Source organism: Artibeus jamaicensis, unplaced genomic scaffold, assembly GCF_021234435.1.
Source record: "Artibeus jamaicensis isolate MK-2021 breed Jamaican fruit bat unplaced genomic scaffold, CSHL_Jam_final contig_415, whole genome shotgun sequence".
Lineage (NCBI taxonomy): Eukaryota > Metazoa > Chordata > Mammalia > Chiroptera > Phyllostomidae > Artibeus > Artibeus jamaicensis.
Genome location: NW_026521823.1, coordinates 39,393,039 through 39,414,291, shown reverse-complemented (window position 1 = coordinate 39,414,291; position 21,253 = coordinate 39,393,039). Strand labels below are relative to the sequence as shown.

Here is a 21,253-nt window from a genome sequence, read left to right as displayed (position 1 = left end):
GCTGAGCCGGCACTGCCCTCCCTCTGCCAAGGTGAGCCCCACTCACAAGGAGGGGTTCTCCGTCCGGTCTGAGTTCATCCAGCAGGTCCGGAAGGGGGCCCGGGTGTGGCAGCTCCGACCACCAGGACTAAGCGTTCCTAGTCTTTGTTTTGCACACAGATGGGGGAGAGAATTACCTAGTCAACTTTATTTTGCACACAACTCTCTTTGACTCAGAAGTCAGTCAGCCTTTTCTTCCTCTCAGTTCCTAAGTTAGCGACTTACGTGCGGTGCTCCCCATTGAGCCATTATTCACTTCTACTTCGGCCGTTCCGGTCTGTAAGCCTGGTGGCGCCGCATCTGGCTGGTCTTCCTCCTACTGGAAGGCCGTTTTCTTTTCTCCCCGCTGTGGGTTCTCCTGCCCCGGACGTTCCTCACCTTCTCAGGACGCTCCCAACCCGGTGGGGGGGCCACGCGCGGTCCTCATGTCTCGGCCTCCACTGTGACACAGATGAGCAAGGGCCCCCGATTTCACCACAAAAGTGCTCGGAAGCCTCGTCTTCGAGTCCTGCTTTGACTGCTAAGCATCCTGACAGTTCTTTTAGAGACGCATCTCCCTGGGCTACATATTTTCCAGCAGAATAAGATTCAAAATCATCTAGTGTATGAATTACAAGCTTATAAGTCATAAACGTACATCTAGTATATAAATTACAAACTTGTAAGTCATAAATGTAAATTTGCAGGGCACATGTGACCAGCCTGATAGATTTTTGGGGGGAGTGCTCATGGTATTTTTAAACATTTTAGTCAGTTGCCAACATTAAAAAAATAGAAGGTTTCATATAAAAATCTGAATTTCTAGTTTTTTAAAATTAGAAGATTTGGCATAATTCAGCTCACATTTCAATTAGAACCAATTACATTGTCAAGCAGCCCCAATGTTTGGCTAAAACAACCAGGGGACAGCTACACAGTGGAATTCCCTGCCATAAAAAAGAAAATGTTACCCTTTGCAACAGCATGGATGGACCTGGACAGCGTTGTGCTATAAAAGTAAAAACAAAAAAGACGAGTATCATATGACGTTACCCATCTGTGGAATCTAATGAACAAACTGAACTAACCAGGACAATGGGGACAGACGCACAGACAAAGCAGATGACAGCTGGTGGGGGCAGGAGGTCAGCAGCTGGAGGGATCGAGCAAAAAGGACCAAGGACTCATGGATGTGGACAAAGTGTGGTTATCTGAGGGGATGGTATAAGGGGACTAAATGGTAATGGGAAAATACAATAAAAAGTAAAAATGAAAAAGAACCACTGACGTGGAGTCACAGACCCCCCGGACCCAGGGCGCCTCACTCTGCGCCTCTGGGAGTGTTTGTCTTCTGGTCCGGAACCTGTCCCTCTCCCCCTCCACAGAAGAAGTCCCTGAGTTCCACGGAGACCTCAAGGTGTTCCCGGGCTTGTCCTCGCCGTGCAGCCTGACCTAGAGGGTCTCTGGGCATCACCTCCTCCTTGGAGACGTCTGTCTCTCTAATCCACCTTCACCACCCACCGCTTCAGGCTCCTGAGCGAGCAGAGGCTGTGGAAGGACTGGGCATCCAAGTCGGAGCCAGGAGTCCTCACGGCTGGACCCTCACATTTGACTTTGGAAGAGGCTGGACGTGCTGGCCTTGTTTTCTCGCCTAACGCCACATTCCTTCTGCGGCGGCGTGCTGCGGCAGGTGACCATGACAGCGACAGGCTGGTGGTCTTCACTGCACACCTGCGCCCTGCCAGAGGACAGACGCTTCTTCCTCACAGTGACGTCTCACTGGATGGGGACAGTCCACTTCAAATGTTACATCAGAGTCACAGGCCCACTTTGTAAGGCAGAGACCGGTCTGTCCCCTGGGGCTGTGCGGACTCGCGACTGCGAACCTCACTCCCAGAAAGGCCCCGCCCGCTCTCAGGGAGTGGACCTTCCCCGCCGAGCCCTCCGCACATCAGCCGGGAGCAGCAGCAGCAGCAGCACCCACGGGCTGTTGTTCGCCCTCCTGGTTCCCCAGGAAGCTGCCAGGAACAGAAAGCAGTGCCTCTCTGCTTTCTAACCAGTGCCAGCCCACCCTAGCAGAAGCATACCCACTGCAGACCGGCTGGAGGCTGCACAGAACCCCCTCCCTTCCCAGGACGGCCCCGGGGCCTCCCCACGAGGTGCTCTGGGAGCTGCAGGCCCGGGCCAGCTTGGCACCCTGTCCCGGAGAGCATGTGCAGACTGTCACCGGCTGGGAGAGACGCCGCTTCCCACATGTGCTGTGCCGGTTGCCTCACTGGTGTTCTGGGGGCAGAGGCCGGCCCCTCCCAGGCGCGGGGCGCCGTGACAGGTGGGACTTCCAGGAGAAAATCATTCCTGCACCCTGGTCCGCTGCTCTAACCTCCATGACCTCGCAGGATCCGACCTGGCAAAGGTAAGCAGCCCTCAGCCGCAACGCTGGAACTCTGAAACCGGGAATGTAGTTGGAGGACGTTCCTTGAAACTCCGTGTCACTTACTGTGAAACTTGAACCTGCCGCCCTGCCGGCTGCCTGTGAGCAACCAGCTCTCTGCCCACACACAGCTCTGATTCCAAGTAGTTTTCTGAAAGCCACTGCTTAAAAAACAAAAACGCTTCTGTCACGAAACAGACATGCAGACTTGCACCTTCAAACCTGGGCTTTCTCTCTGCTCTCACTCTGGGCAATTGGTGTCCTTTTGCAGGGCACCCACTTATCTCTGTCACTTGAAAAACCGATCTGGGCACAGAACTAATCCCACGGAGAGGAAGCCCCCGTGGGATCGCAGCCAAACGTCCGGTCAGGCCTCTGGGTCTTCATCTCCGGCTTGCTCGGTGCCTGCTTTGGGACGTGGGAGGGGGCGATGCTGCTGCTACAGCTGTGTGGGTGCCGCCGTGCAGGGCGTGGGCACTGTGCTGTCCGCTGTGGCTGCGCGTGGGCCAGGTCCTCGTCACTGCGGCAAAGCCGCTTGGGAAGCTGGATGTCACGAAGGGCCAGAGGTTTGTCAGACACACTGACACAGGACATGCTTAAAAGTACACAAGGCAGTTACTTATCTAAGGTTATCAAAATCTGATGTTTCTACAGAAATTTGCAGGTGCTGTTAATGTTTTTGCACGAATCTCGTGGAGTAAGTCGTGGTTGCAGCTGTCTTGGTGATTTGTTTCTAAGGGGGCATCGCTGTGAAGCGCGCCTCTGTGGGTGGAAAGATAAGAGGCTAATCTTTCTGTTCTCTGGAGACTGTGAAGAGAAGACCTAGAGTAGAACCTCGCTGTGTCTTTTTACTTAAAGTGGCGTCGCCCGGAAGTTTCCATGCTCTTGCATTGCCTTCGTGGGTCCCCCAGGGACCAGGCTAATTGTGGCTCTCTCCAGCTCCCCCGAGATCTCCGAGCCCGGGGCTGCACGCCTGTCATGGAGAGCGCCACCGTGCGCCGTCCACACTCAGAGCAACCAGACACTGGCTTCTTACTCTCTCTCTCACCTTGGGTAGTCATTTGGAGTCATAGGTTGGCTCCCTAGTACATGTTCCTGCAATATGGGTTCCTTCCAGTGTATGGGTGGAGAGGGGGAACCCTAAGGGCCGAGAGCACCCCATTTCAAGTCGGCAGGGGCAGCGGGGTAGGGCCTGGCCTGGACGCCACCACGCCACCGCGCCACCAGCCCCAGGCAAGCCCGCTTCCGGCACAGGCCTACCTCACCTGGCCCAGGTAGTGCTGATTAGCTGCCCTCGCTTTAGGTGAGATACTCCCTCATCCTCAGCGAGGATGAGAAGGGTGCCGCTCCCTTTGGCCCGGGAGGAAGACAGTTTTCCCACTTGGCACATAACAAAGAGCGCACGGTCTCCAGGGCTCTCGGAGGGTTTCCCTCCCCCCCCCCCCATGTGTCTCTGCTACTCTCCCATCCCAACACTCAGGTCCGAAATGGCAAAGGCCTGAGATGGCTCGAGGGCCAGGGAGGCGGCTAAGGAAGTGAGGTTGTGCCACCGGACAGCTGGGGGCCGGGCTCCGAGGATGCGCAGGGGCCGGGCTCGGCATTCCAGGGTGCCACGGCCTTGCAGAAAAAGGGATTTTTAACTGCACAACATTTCTGCTCGTCTGCATCCAAGAATCCTGTACCCGAGAATCAATATTCAGGTGATGCGTTGGCTTCATTAACCAGACCCAACCTCACAGCTGCTCTGAGTAATTGCTTTTCTGGTTCTAATAAAATTAAAAGCAGAATAAAAGTGGCAGGGGAGGGGGAGGCAAAGGTGAAGTATATTGCCTGCATCAGTTCGGGAGAAATTGCTTAATCAGGACCCAGAAATAAATCAAGATTTCTCCTTCTATTTTATCAAAGATGAGAGTCACTCACATTTGTGTGGTTTTCAACCCTGACGCTAAGGGGCTGCAGCTCCCCACAGGGTGGCCCGAGGGACTGGAATTAGGAGTGAGGGTAAGAATCCTTTGTCATTTCAACAACCAGCCCTGAAGAAGTGCCGCTGTCATGGGACTCACAAGTCCACAATGTCTCCTGGGCCTCCAGAGCTGACCGTTCCCTTTATTTTTTTTCATTTTTCATCAAATGAGTGAAACCTGAAGGCACAGCTGGAACTGACCCCGGCGACCATAGCCCAGTGGAAGCCTGTCCCCTCGTTCGTTCTGCAGGTTCCCATTGATGTCACAGGCGATGGCACAATGAACGAGCCCCAGGAAGGCGAGGGCTGTGATAGCAAATATTACAATCAAGACTGGACCCTCTCGTAGACCACTTGGAATTTAAATGCATTGTCTTGTATAACACGGTGCATTAGGCAGTGTCACCCGAGTGCCCAGTGGTAGCACCTGGACGGCCTAGGTGCGCTGGGCTGGCCATTGCCAGGAGCCCTTGGTGACCCCCAAACCCAGGTAGAGACTAGGAGGCGAGAGCCAGGGAGCAGCTGCAGTCCTGGCCCCAGAGACCACGCCAGCTTTTAAAATATGGGCATAATAGTTAAGTTGAGTGAAGGGAAAAGGAAGGTTGGGAAACATACAGGGCGAGAGAACGTTAAGTGTCTGTCATATCCTTGAACTGAGTCTGTAGGGACGCCAGAGGGTGGAGGAATTGAGCAATTTCCTTGGGAACTGGTCAGTGCGAAATACTTGGAGGAAGAACTTGGACTGCGTCCTAGTCGCGTTTGTCAGCGTTTATTTTCAAGTAGGAGCTTACTCCCCGCTGGTGCCTTCAGGCCGCTGCCGAAGGAACTGACCGTCACAGGCTGCTGGGGCTTCTCAGGCTGGCAGGACTCTGAGACGGAGGATTACAGGGCTGGGTGGCAGGGCACTCCCAGAGACGCCAGTGGCGGGTCCCTAAAACCCAGCGTGTGTTTTCCGAGAAGTAAATCATTGGCACAGGCACAGTTTTTGTCTTTAATATGTTCGTGGCCTGGTAGATGTGATTTAGCTGAAAGGAATACAGTCCAAGGAAAATTGCTCAACTCAATGAGTTAGTGGAAAAATGACTATCTTCCATCATCACCCATTTCCATGTGGGTGATAAGATACAGGACGGCTTTTCAGGGCTATAAATATCTACAGACATCGTTTTTACAGTTTTCAGAACTTTCACTGTTCTCATTATGTATATTGAATTCATCTTCAAATAATTACTCTGTCTAGTATAAAAAGTTTGAACAATTAAGGTACTGCTTACAGAACAAGCTAAGCGTCCCAAAAGGCACAAATTATTTGAAACTAATAGAGTGGTTGAACAACGGACCATGATTATGATTTAGGTACTATTTTAGGCTGTTTAAGCAATACATGCTAACTTGGGAAAAAATTATAAATATAAACCAGAAAAAATGTAAACACCATCCCTTTCCAGCAGCGCCAATTAGCACACTAGTAGCTAATTAGCTACTAATCACACACTACCCAGTAGCACGTTAGTGTGTGATGGTCTCCCTTATGCTTTTCCTGTGATACACGGATTCTATCTGTCATATGGTATTTGGAACCTTGCATATTTTTTAAAAACAATCCATCAGTTATTACACATTTTCATTTTTCTAATTAATTGCATAATAGTTAGATTGTTTCCATTATAAACAGTACTTTATAGGAATAAACTGGTTGGAAATGAATGAAACATTTTTAAAAATCCAACTATTGAGAAAAAGCCAAATTTGGACAAAAATATGTAAGGCCCAAAATGGGCCACGATGCTGCCCAGCACAAAAGCAACCCACTTGAGAGAACACCGACGGCCATTACTGCCTTTTAACTAGATCACCGTTTTGACAAAATTGTCTTCTTGACCAAATTGTTATTTGTCAAATTAAATCTGGCCAAGTTAGTGGGAAACAGCAGTTAGGGGAAATGCAATAGACAAAAGGCACATGAACTTCGGTGGCGCCCAGTGTGATTCCTTCGTGACATCACTGGAGACCAGATTAAGAAATAGGAACTTAACAGTTTGGAAACAGGAGCCGACACAGCTAGACAGATCGATCACTGATCGATCAGTGCATCATGGTCTCAATCCACCCAGATGCGTAAAGCAGGGATAAACGTACGGTTGTTTACTTCGGTTCCTAAGTGCAAGTAAAAAAGTGCTTGTTGGAAGACCTTACCCTTGTGCAATGGGACTGGGGGTTTTGGTTGGCGGTACACTCCGTTGGGCATAAACAAAGGTGGCCCCCGGCAGTGACATGGCTGGAAGGGGAAGGGAGGCACCTGCCCGGGAGAAGCTACAGGCCAAGCCAGGTGCTGGCTGTGGTTCTAGCCTTTCTTGATAGTTCCACCCTCTGGCTGACCTTCACTGCTTGTGAGCACACACGCCACACTCGAAGTACCCTTGAACCCTGCAGCCTAAACTACTGGTGGGTACAGATGATGACTTCAAGGCATCCCACTCCAAAAGACCTTTTAATGGCAACGTCACTGAGGCATCATGGGGAGAAGAGTAGTAGTTAGCCAAGCAGAGGAGAACAGGTCTTCGACTCTCCCTAAGATTAAGAATAATGATTAGATCTTGTAACGAAGTACGGTTGGACAGCCAGGGCCCTACAAGGGAAGGGACACATAAGAAGATATTCTTTGTATTATGACATTTAATGAGCAGTGGGATTCCAGAAGGAGGGAAAGAAGCCGTGGAAACCTAGACAGATTATCCGAGTTCCGGGAGGCGGTGTGCGGCACACCAGCCAAGCCAGGCACCAGAGGCCGGAGGAAGCAGGAGCACCCCAAAGGGATCGACAGGCTCAGGCGAGGGGGTGCAAGCAGGCCACGGCACAGGAGGACGCTGAGCAAAGGCAAGTGCACAGGGGCATAAAGAGCAGCTACTCCCGTGGGACTACAACTGAGGGTTGAAGAGACAGCTTCTGAACAAAAAACACAGGAGAAAGACCGAGTAGTGGAGGCTCAGAAACTGCAGCAGCCCCCCAGGGCTTGGACCACAGCTCTGTTCCGCTCCTTCCGCCCACCTACAAGATCCCAGCGCGATCCCAGCGACCGTGCCCAAAGCCTCTTGCCTCTAAGCAAAGAGTGCAAGCAGGAAAAACAGGGCGTCAGCACACACAGCCGGCCTCCCTGCCAGAAGCCACTGCAGCCAGCAAGCCAGGGCCCCAGGTGCTGGCACCACCAGCCCTGCTCTCCCGGACTTCCCAAAACTACCCCGTACAGGCAGCCTCCTCGGAGTTCACTTCCAACAAAGTACTAGCCAACCAAAGTCGATGATACCCTGAAAGTACTGTACACTATGACCAAGTGGGACCTGTACATCAACGACAATTCACATCACATTAACAAAAGGAAGGATAAAAACCAGACGATTGCCTTTATGAATCCAGAGAAATCACATGCCAAAATTCAACACCCTTTTACGATAAGAACTCTCAACAAAATGAGAATAGAAGGAACATATATCAACAAAACAACGGCCGTAAATGGCAACCCCACGGCTGATATCATACTCCATGGTGAGAAGCAGGAAGCTTTCACTCCGAGATCAGGGGCAAGACAGGGGTGGCCACTGTTACTGCTGTGTTCCACAGAGCGTGGGACGTCCTGGCCACAGCACTCAGGGAAGAAAAACAAAGAAAATACATCCAAGTTTAAAAAGGAAGATGTAAAACCGTTAATACTTGCAGGTGACAGGATATTTTATGGGTAAAACTGTAAAACTCCACCAAACAGTCTTAGAACTAATGAATGAATTCAGTAAAGCTGCAGGTTGCAGAACTGATTTACGGAAATGTGGCGCATTTCTATGCACCAACAATAAATGCTTAGAAGGAGAAACTAGGAAAACAATCCCATTTACAACTGGATCAAAAGCATGCAATACCTAGGAAGAAATTTAACCAAACAAATGGAAGACTTGCAACTCTGAAAATTGCAAGACATCGAAGAAACTGAGGAAGGTACAAGCAAACGGAAGGCCGTATCCTGATCTCGCATTGGAAGAACCAATATTGTTAATATGCCCCTATAGTCTAAACACGTGGGCAGGGAGCTGTCTCTGAGGTCGATCCTGACAGCCTCCCCCGGAGGAGGGCAACAGAAGGAAAAACCAATGGGACCACATCAAACTAAACAGCTTTTTCACAGCAAAAGAAACCATCAACAAAATAAAAAAGACCACCTCCTAAGTGGGAGGAGCTAGCCACCAAGGACACCTCTGATAAGTGGCTAACATCCAAAATATATAAGGAAATCGTACAACTTAACACCTAAAAAACCAAACAGTGTAATTGTAGGAATGGGCAGAGGACCTGAACAGATATTCTTCCAAAGAGAACACACAGGTGGCCGACAGACAGGAGGAAAGATGCTCCGCATCCCAATGATCAGGGGAACGCAAGTCGAAATCGCCTCACAAATGACGGACTGGCTGTGACCAGTAAATCAGCAAACGAAAAGCGCTGGCAAGGACGTGAAGAAAAGGCAACCCTCGCAGTTTGTGGAATTGTAGGCGAGTGTAGCCACCATGACAAACAGTATGGAGATTCCTCAAAAAAAAAATGAAGATGCTGTACAACGCAGCCATTCTGCCTGCAGGTATTTATCTGAAGAAACCAAAACATGAATTCAAAAAGATGCACGCACTCTCAGGTCCACTGCAGCCTTGCTGGTCAGAGCCGAGGAAGGTATGGGGGCAACCTAGGTGTCCGTCAGCGCAGGAGCGGGTGAAGGTGTGATACACACGCGTGCGCAGACACACACACACACTGGAATGTTACTCGCCATAAAGAATGGGATTTTGCAACAACGTGGATGGACCTAGGAGGCTACACTACTGGGTGAAATAAGTCGGACAACGAAAGACAAAAACTATATAATTTCACTTCTGTGTGGAACCTATAAATAAACCCAAGCAGAAACATTGCCGAAGTTAGAGAGACGAAGCTAATAGCTGCCAAAGGGGAGTGGGGAGGGGACAGGAATGAAGGACAAGACACAAATCAGGCAAAGGGAAGCGGGAGAGGAGCAGGCCTCGCCAGCTCGGCCTGCAGCGGGGGCCTCACGCATCTACTGGGCGGGCGTGTCTGCGTTCCCTCCGATCTGCTGCTTCTCCAAGGGTCCTTCTCTGCCTGCACTCTTTCCAGCCCTCCACGCCCGCGATTACCGCGGGGGGGGCGGGTGTTGAGTCCCAGTCCGCAGCTGGGCCGCAGCAGGCTGTGATTCCCATGACCCTCCACCCAGGGTTGCTGGACAGGATCGATGCACAGAGGCGGGTAGGGCGGCAATGCGGTTAGAGCCAGGCCCTACCACTCGCTGGCTTTGGGGGAAAAACACTGAACTCTCCTCAGTCTGGGTCCTCGTGGGGAAAAGTAGAGATCACATTATTATCATCCTGAAAGGGCTGCCAGGAGAATTAAAATCATGCGTGGAAAGCCACTTAGCATAGAGACTGGAACATTCAGTAAAAAATTCTTGTTGCTTTTAATAACCTTCCAGAACAGCCCTGCCTATCCCCTGAGTCTGTGCAAATGCTGATGGAGAACCGTAGCAGCCTGGCTTTCGGGGCCAGGAGCAGCTAGGAGGAGCGGCCAGCTACCTCTCCCTGCAATGAAGGCAGGACCCGGCCGCCTCGACAGATAAGGTGGTCGGAGGAGAAAGGAAAGACTGACGATGGGCAAACTCCCGCTCACCTCCTCACTCATAGTCCCCGCCAGGTCCCCCCAGCTCCCACCCCGGGCCTCCGTTTGGAAACTGCCAAGCCGAGCACAGACTAACCTCCTCACTATAAAAAATCCTGAGCCCGTGCCTGGGAGAGTCTGTCAGTACTTTATGGAGAGAATTTGGGTTTTTTTCCCCTGAAATTTTAAAGAGAATGGCCTACTAAGCCCCCATACACCTTGCCATCCAGCTTGAGCAATTTTCAACCCGAGGTCTGGTTTCATGTGTACTCTTCCAAAACGCCAGTCCCCAGGTTTTTTTTGTGACATGAATCCAAGAAATCATCCCTTTGTCTCTAAACGTTTCAGTGTGTGCCTCTCGTAAAGGCCCAGGACTTGGCTTCTGCGCCCGTTTTCCCCTCTCGGTGCCGTTTCGGATGGGCCCTCGGAAGGATGAAGCAGACGTGTTTCAGCGCGGCGCCCGTGCAGCGTCCAGAAAATAGGCTCATTTTGTGATGGGTCACCTGAGAAACATTTTCACCAACGGAGGGTTCTCGGGCTCTTTTCACACTCTTACCTCTCTAAAACTGGGGTGAATTTTACAATTCAAGGCAGGCGGTAGTTTGACAGTATTATTTTTCTTTCTTTATCATCTAATGGTTCATGTCAGAGGATGGTGACTTAGAAAGAATGGAGTAGCACATACCTAAAAAACCCCGAAACTATGGGCTTAAAACTTCCTGTTTGCCACTTTTCTATACGAGCAAGAATGTAGAAATAAATTTAAACTGAGTACATAAGTTCTGAGAGAGCAAGGTAGGTGTTCCTGAACACCTTTGCATACCATCTTGAAAGTCTGAAAATGAAAACCGTGTAAGCGTTTCACCGCAACAGTCACAGACGGGTGTCTGCCGCACAGTCTGGAGCTTGAAATTCTTGAGGTGAAGTTGTCTTTCTTTAGTGACCTTTCCACAGTGAACCTCCTGCTTCTCACCGCCATTGACCTCACGCATCTCAGTTTCAGATGCTTGTTCAGTGGAGGTGATAGCAGTGCCACTCGTGGGGGATGGGACAAGAGAGGAAAGGGGACACGGGCTGGGAACATGTCATTTAGTGAGGTGTGGGTGCATTTATGCGACCGTATTCTTTCTGTAGTAGCTGCTTTGACAGGGGACCCATCTTTTGGACATTTGCAGACCTGAATGGTAAACAAGACTTTGTTTTAAGCCTGGGATGAACAGGGGTCACAGGAACTAGCTGTGTGACGTTTGGCAAACCTCTGAGGAGCGTCTGAGCCTCAGTTTCCTTGTGTTAAAAAAGAACAGACTCTAGAGTTTCCTTGTTACTTTAGACGGTAGTCGTCATGAGGGCAGAGAGTTTTGACTCACTACTGCATTTTCCATTCCCAGAGCAGCTGGCAGGCACATAGTAGGGGCTCACCAGGTACTGAATGATGGCTGGATGAATCTGAGTTTCCAAACTCTGGGACAGACGCTGAGGAAGAGAGAATTTACTTGTAGTAACTGTGACTGGTACAGAAATGCTCACTGGACACTGTGCAAACTGAACAGATAATGGCTCCCCTACCGGTGATTGACCACTTTTCAAACAGACGTCGGTTCCTTTGTGGTTAACCAGATTTTACAACCACACCATTAGCAGCGTGTAGCACTGTGTGAAATTCTTCCACAACACGAGCAAGGGTCCCACAGCACTTAGTTGTCCAGGTCCTCGCGGCGCCCCACCTACAGCACCTGACGGAATTTCCACAGCGCCCCTGGGGTGGACCCTCTAATTTCCCCTCCGTGAACTGGAATTCAGCTCCCAGCAAGCGGGACGGGAGTCCCCGCTCCGAACCCCCCTGCTTTCTTCTGGTTGCCAGGGTGTCTCCTTGCCAGCTCAGTTGTAACCCCTACACTGAAATGACATCCAAGACCACGTCCCACCCACAACCACTGTGATTCCACAGAGTATGTCCCGATCCACACGCAGTGACATTGGAACAGTGAAGCGCATCCGGAGACCCGTGGCTGTTCCTCCTGAGATCCAGGGAGGTGGTACAGATGGTTTCTGTTTAGAGATGAGGAGCCAGGAGTTCCTTCGCTCGGAGATTAGGAAGCTGTGGAACGCCAGTCCTGGAAATCCGGTCGGAAGACCCGGGCCCAAGGCATCCAATGACAGGACCTGATCTCACTTTAGCAGCAGCTTCTTCTCCTCCGGGGGCAGTCGGGGTTTTGCATGAGCTGCTTTATTCCAGGCCCCTCTGTGGTCAGAGCCTACAGGCCTGCTTAGCCCAACAGCCTCCATGGAACCAGCCGAGTGCCACTGACATATGACCTTGCCCCGTGGTCCCTCCGTTACCCCTGAGTTATGACACCCAAGAGAACCCCAGAGAGAGCCAGAGCTCGGCATTCAGTTTATCCTTAACCGAATGGCTTCCCTGTCTTCCATTCGTGATCGGTCCTTGCTTGGGGGCTGTTTCTGGGATCCAGAGAGCTTCCACTTGCTTAGTAATATTGCTCGGCCTCATATTGGGAGAAAAAATGGGAAAGCCAAAGTCAAGTAGCACTTTCTCTCATAAGAGAAAAAAAATGTCCTAGGTGGTAATGATTCTGTTATCCAACTCCATTCTCCTAAGCATTGCCTTCCCATCAAAATCAGCCAGGAAAGAGGAGCTGGTGAAATAAAATACTGTTTTCATTAACTGCTGGTCAGAGAGATCATTGAAATGTTGTCTCTTATTTAGAGACCCCAAAGTGGCCATTAACTCTTGGCCATTAGGTGATGAAGTGCCCACGGATTGTTTTCCTTACTTTCTGGCCTGCACTTGAGAGCCTCCTGAGGGTTTTGTAGGTCAAGGGCTCTGCACTGATTGGTTCCCAACCTTGAGAGGTCGGCCTGGTGACAGGCACCCCCATCTCCCCTGGCCCTCGGGTAGTGCCATCCTCGCGACATTCAGGGGACAGTTGCTGAGTGGTTTCTCACAAGCGCTCTCCTTTTATCCTGTTGGCCAAGGCGAGGAAGGTGACTTTGAGTGTGGTGACTGAAGTTCAAAGCAGGCACCCTGACTGGCCCCAAATCACAGCAAGAACGAGATGAGGAGAGGGAACTGAAGCCAGGTCTGTGGGTCATGCTTCACGGTGCGAAAGAGCGTTAAGTCCGCCACAGTGGGGCGTGAATGTGCCGAAAGGGAGAGACCTGCGTTCTGTGCGCGGCGCACTTTGCGCTCTGGACTCTATCGGTGCCTGGGTTGGCGGCTCCCCGGCAGGTGTGCACTGGAGGCCACGGGAGTGTTCGCGCTCGCTGAAGGCAGGCTGGGCCGAGCTAGGGTGTGCGGTGGGTTAGGGGTACTACATGCATCTTTGAATTACGATATTTCAACTTCCGATGGGCTCATCGGAACGTGAGTCCGTCGTGAGTCGAGAAGCCCCTGTAACTCCTTACGGAGCCGGCGCTGCAGGTGAAACTGGGCCGCGGAAAGGATGGGCGTGGCCTGCACTCAGCCTCCCAGGGCAGGTGCAGGTGGTGCGAAAGGCAGCGGAATGGAAAGGTAGGTTTGAGAATCTGCGCCTCTTGAGCACCCACAGTTCTTCCTCTCGGGTCCTGGGTGTTGACTGGAAAGGACGTGTGACAAAGACATTGCCGTTTTACCTCTTGGTGTGGGGGCGGGGCAGAACAAAAAGTGGTCCTGACCACTGCGTGTGCACCCAGATCCCGCCCGTCCCCCTGCCTGGAGAGGTAAAGCTGAGACGCGCTTTCCCGGCGGGAAGCTGGGAGGCTCTCTGCCGAGGGGTGCGGTCAGGCTCACCTTGGGGGAGAAACAGGTGCTGCGGCGTCGGCTCGAGGCAAGTAAACCGAAGCTCACCTCCTGTGAAGGTGTCCAGAACTGTGAGCCAGGCACCTTCCCACGGGAGAAAGTCTCAGCCAGGCCCGGTCCGAGAGAGCCAGTCCGCCCCCACCTTGTCTGCCTCTACCCTCTGCTCTGGTCTCTCCTGGGTTTGGAAATTGCAAGCAGGGAAGTGTGTGTGTGGATCATCACGCGACTGCTGTGCTTCTTCTTCGCACTGAGACAGGCTGGATCTCCCTATAACATATATCATATATATCATTTATATTACTTGTTAATTAAATATACGGTAAAGACATTTCTACATGTTTTTAAAATTCATAATTCATAAATATTTGATGTGCATTTTTGCACATATAAGATGTAATGAACTCTACCTAAATGCTAAACATTTACTGTACTTTGCTGTCAATGTTTTTTTGTTTATAAAGTATCTCAGACCATTTACTAACAGTATTTCTAAGATTTCTATCATGAAAGCAATATTGTTTGATATTATAAAATTATTTTCTACAAAAGTGGCTTTAATTCAAACTACTCCCAGAAGTGAGTGGGAATAAACACCTTACCTAATTCTCACCAACACGGAATTTTGTATGTTCTCACAACCTCACTAACTTTATGGAGAAAAAGGTACATCATTTTAACTTGTATTGTTTGCTGCTGTTGAAACCAAAAATTTTTCTGGATACTCATTAGCTTTGTATATTTCCTCTCTGAGAAAATTTTTATGTCTCCTTCCCTATCTGGGTAATGGGAGGAGTCGTGGCAGTTCTCAGACGGGTGGGTGTGAGCTTTAAAAATTATTTTGAAGCCTCCGTGATCTCTTTGGAGGCAACTATGGGGGAGGAGGCAGCGGAGCGTAAGCCCCACGTCCACGGATTCTGATGCGTGGTTCTCTCGGGAAGCAGCTGAGAGCCCAGGCCCACGCCTGGCGAGGAGGGGGCGTTTCTCAGTGGAAACACGTTGGAACGGGAGGCCTTATACACGGGCGCTCCGCCTCCTCCCTCGCCACCCTCAGCAGGACCAGCCTGCCCTGGGGCCGCACAGGACTCTGTGACCAGCCCCTCATTCCCGGGGGCAGCAAATCAGGAGCCAATGGGAGGGTGAGGCCGGTACTTGATTTGCCTAGAGCCACAGGGTGTCCCGTGCCCCGGACCAGCCGGACACCAACGGGACTTCCAGGCCCCTCTGGTCTTCTCAATTTAGGAAAAGAGCACCAACAGTGGCCACCATTTCTATGGAGGATACTCTTTCAATGACACAATCTCCCAAACAAAGCGAACTGTACCTTCCTCTTATACACGGCATTGAGTGTTTTGTGTAATCACGTGAACAGCAGTGTGATACCTCTAAACATGCAAACTCCGGTCAAGGGTTTTGGGGTTGGGAAGAAAATGACTTTAATGATAATATTTTCTTAAGACTATATGTACATTAGAATATAATCCTATTTTTCTTTCCGGGAGCTCCTCTCCCCACTCCCTCCTCATCTTCTCCTCCTTCACCCTCCCCTACGCACCCCCCCCCCCGTGGGGCCCCACCCACCCCAGCCTTGGGGACTAATGAAGTTCCCTGTGTGCCAGAGCTGGCTGTGGCCTCCTTCTCACTTCCTCTTCCTGTGGCTGGGCTTGCCAACCCTGCTTTCCAGATCGATCGCTGGGGAAGGTAAACTCAGTCAGTGTCTGCTTCTAAGCGGGAACCAGGAGTTGAGGGGCACATCCCCCTTCTCTCTTTCTGTGATCCCCACAGTGCAGTCTGTTGTCCCGTGCAGGTGGCTCCGAATTGCCAGGCTCAGCCCCCATCACACCCGCTGGCCTTCGGCCCTGTGGTCTGGATTCCAGACCCGTTGATTTGGTTCTCACCAGTTACGGATGCCGTGACTCCGGCTCTTTGAGTGGCCTTCCTGGCCATCATCCAACAAATAGGACTGTTAAAAATAACAAGACACACAGTGCAATTTGAATTTCAGGTAAATCAAATAATTTTTTTTGTAAGTATGTCCCAGACGCTGTGTATGGGGTATACTTATAAAAAGTTATTGGTTGTTTATCTGAAACCCAACATTAACTGGGTTTATTTTTATTCACTAACTTTGGCAACCCTACCAAGGAGGCAGCTGTCATCAGGGAACTAACAGTGCAAATTGGATAGTGACTTGGGGTCCTGCCTACCTCCCTGACACAGCCCCGAGAGCTGAGTGTTGCCGTCAAAGAAACCAGCCACCTGCTGGCCAGTTTCATCCAGTCAGGACCACCACGCACAGGCGGGAAGCCAAAACCCCAGCAAACTCTAAGACTCAGGGTCTCCCACTGACAGGGTTTTAATAAAATTAGAGAGGTTTCAACAATTGGAGAAACTTTCATCAGTAGAGCAGATTTAACTGTGAGAAACATCCCCTTGAAGCCACAGAAACTATGAGAACTAGGACAGATAACAGTGCTATTTTTTAAAAAATCTTGCTTAATGTTACTGACAGAAAGGAGCAATGCATGTAGCAAAGATAGAGTGCAGGGGTAGAGACAGGCACGTATCCTGGGAGGGGCCCTGCCGGGTGCACAGCACCTGACCGACCGCGCCCCTGAGCCCAGCCTCGCTGCACCACCCCCACCGGGCCCTTGGAAGACTGCCCCGCTGTCCAAGGGCTCTGTTCTAACACAGCAGTGGCATCTCTGGAATGTAACGGAGATCGTTATCCAGGAACAGAATGTGAGTGCGGATCAGGTGTGATTCAAGCCCATGAGTAATCAAGATTTAAATATCTAATTTGGGTAGGAGACATGGTTTCCCAGCTTGTAGTGGTATGTGCAAATTTTATCAGCAGTGGCGTAGGTGGGGAAGGGGGGCCATAAATCTGGAAGAGCTAGCCCAGAATTTCATGTTGACAGAGAAAAAACAGTTGCACCTGATGCCTAGAAGATAAATTTAAAAAAATATTGCCACCCAAATTATGGGACTACTGATTTCATTTAATGGCCAAGAAAAAGAAGACTTTGGTCTTCCCTCCAGTTGCATCTCAGCAAGGCTATTTTTGCTTTAGGGTCCAGGTATCTTCAGCAGCTGATGAATCATCAGAGGGAAGGATAAGAAGTATGTTGAGAAAAAGACACTGCACCTCACAGTCAGAAATTGTCCCTGTATTAAAAAGTGACTTCAGTTTTTAATAATTTGGATTTCTTATCTACCAGAGGAGGAAAATACTATCTACTCTATGCCTCAAAGAGTTTGTGAATTATAGGCATAAAAGTACTTTGCAAAGTTGAAAGTGCTCATAAACACAAGAATCATATTTGTACATGTATGTTCATAGCTGCATTATTCTCAATAGCTACAGCGTCCAACAACTCAATTGTCCATTAGCTGGAGGAAGGAAAGAGGAAGTACAGTCTATGCTCACAACTGAATATTATTTAGCCTTAAAAAGAAATGGAATTCTGATGCATGCTGCATTGCAGACAAAGCTTGGAGACGTTATGCTGTGTGGAATGAGCCACTCAGGGAAGAACAAGCACCGTATGGCTCCCCTTCCGTTAGGAACCTGGAGTGGTCAGGCCCACAGGGACGGAACGCAGGGGGGTGTTTGCCGGGGGTTGGGGGAGGAGCGGGGAGAGGTTCTGTCCGGCCGATGAATGGGTGGTGGGGGGGGGGGCGGGGGATGGAGGCAAAGTCTGCACAACACTGGGAATGTGCTTGGTGCCACTGAACTGCACACTTAACTGCATGGTTAGAATGGTGAATGTTATGCTTGATGTATTTCACCACAATAAAAAATACACACTATTCTACACACTACAAGATTTTAAAAGATATAATTTATTGAAAAACACATAAGTTGAACAGATAGATTTGCTGGTGGTAGGGGTATCAGCAAGTGAAAAATCGGTGATTCAGGTGGGTGGGAGAAAGTCCACACTGATTGGGTTTGTGTAGAAGAGTGTGTTCCGCCACTGTCATGGAAATCCCAGGCTACGTCTGTGTGTTTGGCATGAGGAGGAGGCGAGGTGGCTTTTGGACAGTTACTTCTAAAAGTCCCGGAGCAAGCCCTGGCTGGAGTAGCTCAGTGGATTGAGCGCAGGCTGCGAACCAGAGTCGTTGGTTGGATTCCCAGTCAGGGCACAGGCCTGGGTTGCAGGCCAGGTCCCCAGTAGGGGGCGTGTGAGAGGCAACCACGGATCGATGTTTCTCTCCCTCCGTTTCTTCCTCCCTTCCCCTCTCTCTAAAAATAAATAAATTAATATTTTTAAAATACAAAAAAGATAAAAGTCCCTGAGCAAATGAAGGACTCTAAAGCCAGTTTATAGACCTATGTTAGAACAATAAGTTAAAGACCTCATTTTCCCCAGAATTTACCACCAAGTCGTTCAGAAGAAAGCTGGGCACATCTGCACATTTTCTACGTAGGGAACCTCAAATCTGCACGTCTAGAGTCTCTGCCGTGTGTTCTGGGGCCTTTCAGTGCTCCCGACATTCTACTACCTGTTACTACCTTCTCCGGTGACGTGGTGAGTCCAGGAGGACAGTGGGCGTGTTGACGGCCACGCTCACACGCAGGGCCTGACTCAGACCTGGCGTGGGTGTGCTCAGTACGTACTTGCTGAATGAATGAACTGGCGTGCGGGGCTGATGAAATCCTAAATCCAGTAGGTTTCAGAGCTGAAGAGGCTTCGTGCTTCTATCGCTTCAGTGGGTGAATGCGTCCTAGTATATGTACATCCAAGACCCTCGCCAGAGAGGGACAGAGTGGAGGGCCCTCTAGAGAAAGTCGTTCAGATAGCAGGTTAACCGAGGGTTTTTCTAGGCACACCTGCCTTGCTTGGTGAAGCCCCGGGGGGTCTCCAGTCTGAACGAACCAGGACTTGGAGGCCTGGGGATGGTCTTCTCATCAGAACCCTTCGGGGAATGCGGGCTCCCACAGGGTCTAAATTGTCTGAGCCGGGCCGGGCGTCCAAGTCCACAGTGAGATGCTCGGGGCCATCCAGGAAACCCAGGGGAGATCCCAACTTGCACCGTTACCTCAAATTCTTCAGCACATGCAGTCCCTCCAGCCCACGTGCTTACTAATGATGCTGCCACCCGGTCAAGATGGCTGGTGTGGGGGGCGCAGTCGAGTCCCCATTTAACCAGACCTGATTGTTGGCAGAAGCTCAGGATCTGACGATTTATGGGGAATGAATAGATTTTTAATTTTTTAACTATTTGTGAGCCAAATAAAACAATTATGTGAACCAGGAATTTACCTGAATATATTGAAAGCTCTAAAGAGCTTGCAAGGCCTTGAGTTACTTTTTTAGATTCATTTGTTCCTTTCTTCTTCTATTTTTCTTTCTTTCCTTCCCATTCCCTCCTTTCTCTCCTTTCCTCCCTTCCTCTCCTTTCCTCCCTTCCTCTTTTCCTTAATATTTATCAAGCAGCTACTGTTTCCAGGAACTATTATTCCTAGCACTGAGTACAGAGCAAAGAAAAAACAGACTGTAACAAATCGGAGTTTAGCCTCTGGTGGGGCGGGAGGGAAGACGGGCAAGAAACAAATGAATAGCTCAACTACGCAGTGGTAACTTCTGGGGGGAAAAATACAGCAGGCGAGGGAGGCAAGGAGTGGGGAGGGTGTTGCAAATTTGAAGAGGGTGGTGGGACGGAGCGAGTGCAAAGGCGGGCGGGACCAAGAGCAGACGGCATCAGTAACTTGTTTAAATCCCTCCCCCGGAGAACCTCCGCTGCCAGCCTGCCTCCCGTTTTCCAGCGCAGACTGGAGGCTCTCGGTGAGCGCCCCCGCACTGTGTGCCCCAGGACTCCCGCCTGTGCTCCACAGCAGGCTGGGGACCAGCTGCCTAGCCCCCAGGTGCCTGACGCCCGGTACTGCACTCACACGGAAATGCACCGATGACTCATACTCGTTAACCCACTCACGTATTCAGTTGTTAAATGTCCACAAAGTGCTGATTACTATGCAGAATGGGGGTGGGGGAGGGGAGGAACCACAAGTGATGGGGGTGCAGCCGATGCTGCCCGAAGGGCCTGCATCTGGAATCAGGAAGCGAAAGTGAACACAAATGGATGCAATAGCGCGTCTCTGGTGCTCAGATAGATGTGCAAGTGTGTGTGTGTGTCTGCCTTCTAACTGGGGACATCAGGATGGAATGGGCTGGGCGGGGAGAGGATGAGAATGACTCAGCCCAGAGCTTGGCAGTGACTGATAAAGTCTCCGTTTATGACGGACTGGTGCTCGTATCCATTAGATGGGAACGATGAAATATTGGCATCCTGGGTTGATGTATTAGAATCACAGAAAAGCACCATCAATTCTTGCCAGTAAAGGTATTTTTCCTCCGCAGAAACTAACAATCCATTGTTACAGGTCTGATTTCAGTTCCATAACACTTAGCCTGAATCTTAATTCCTGAGATTCCAAAGAAAGGTTTATTAATCTTGAGTATGGCCACTCACTATTTAATAACATAGCAAACTCACTGATAATGATGTTCTGGATTTAGGAAATCATCAGGGATTAGGTTTGCTTATCCCAGTTAAGTCAATTATGAGAAAGAAGGATTCCAACCACTAGCTCGTGTTTCTAAGCACTCAGATCTGCAAACGCTGTGCAGTTATTTTGTGTGCCTAGTTCTCAGCATTTCTCCAGGGAGCTGGGGACAGGGCAAGCTGTCCCTTCCTTGGACCCAGAACTGAGTCCCTCCGTGAGGCGTGGCACTCGGGGGGCCACAGCTCCTGGTGCTGGAGAGGAAAACGAGAAGCCGCGGATCCAAGTCCCGAGTGCGATTCCTTGGAGCAAAGCCACCTTGGGTTCAATATGCTACAGAAGATTTATGGGAATGAGAAAATTAGGCAGAGGTGGTTCCAGAATTTCCCACCGCTGACTAACGGAGGCGAAATCATGAATGAACTCGACCGCTTTGGCACCATAGGTGGGGTTCTCCACAGAAACCTACCTGTTTTAATCCCCGGCAAATTCTATTTTAGCTCTCTTTCTTTATCTTACTCTATTGGGCTTCTTTGGTATATAATTCACAGACCACAAAATTCACCCTTTTAAAGTGCAGGATTCGGTGGTTTTCAGGCATTCCCTAACAAAGCTGCATCATCACCACTAATTCCAGAGCATGTCCATCGCCCCCAAGAGAACCCCGCCCCACCAGCTGGCACTGCCCATGCCCCTCCCCCCAGCCCCAGGCCACCATGGACCCACTGCGTCTGCAGATTTGCCTCATCTGGCCATTTTGTACAAATATAACTGAAGCAAATCAAACTCCTCTTTGAATGGGGTGTAGAAAACAGAGTCCCACACCTGATATTG

At 50.3% G+C, this 21,253-nt stretch overlaps 1 protein-coding gene across 1 annotated transcript in view; it reads left to right on the top strand.

The window, feature by feature from the left end:
- Positions 1–2,009: 2,009 nt before the first annotated feature.
- STARD13 (StAR related lipid transfer domain containing 13) overlaps positions 2,010–21,253 on the top strand; it is a 347,642-nt gene continuing 328,398 nt past the window's right edge. Inside the window, exon 1 of the mRNA XM_053665600.1 lies at positions 2,010–2,431. The gene's annotated coding sequence lies outside the window, so the exon portion shown is untranslated. The remainder of the gene's footprint in view (positions 2,432–21,253) is intronic.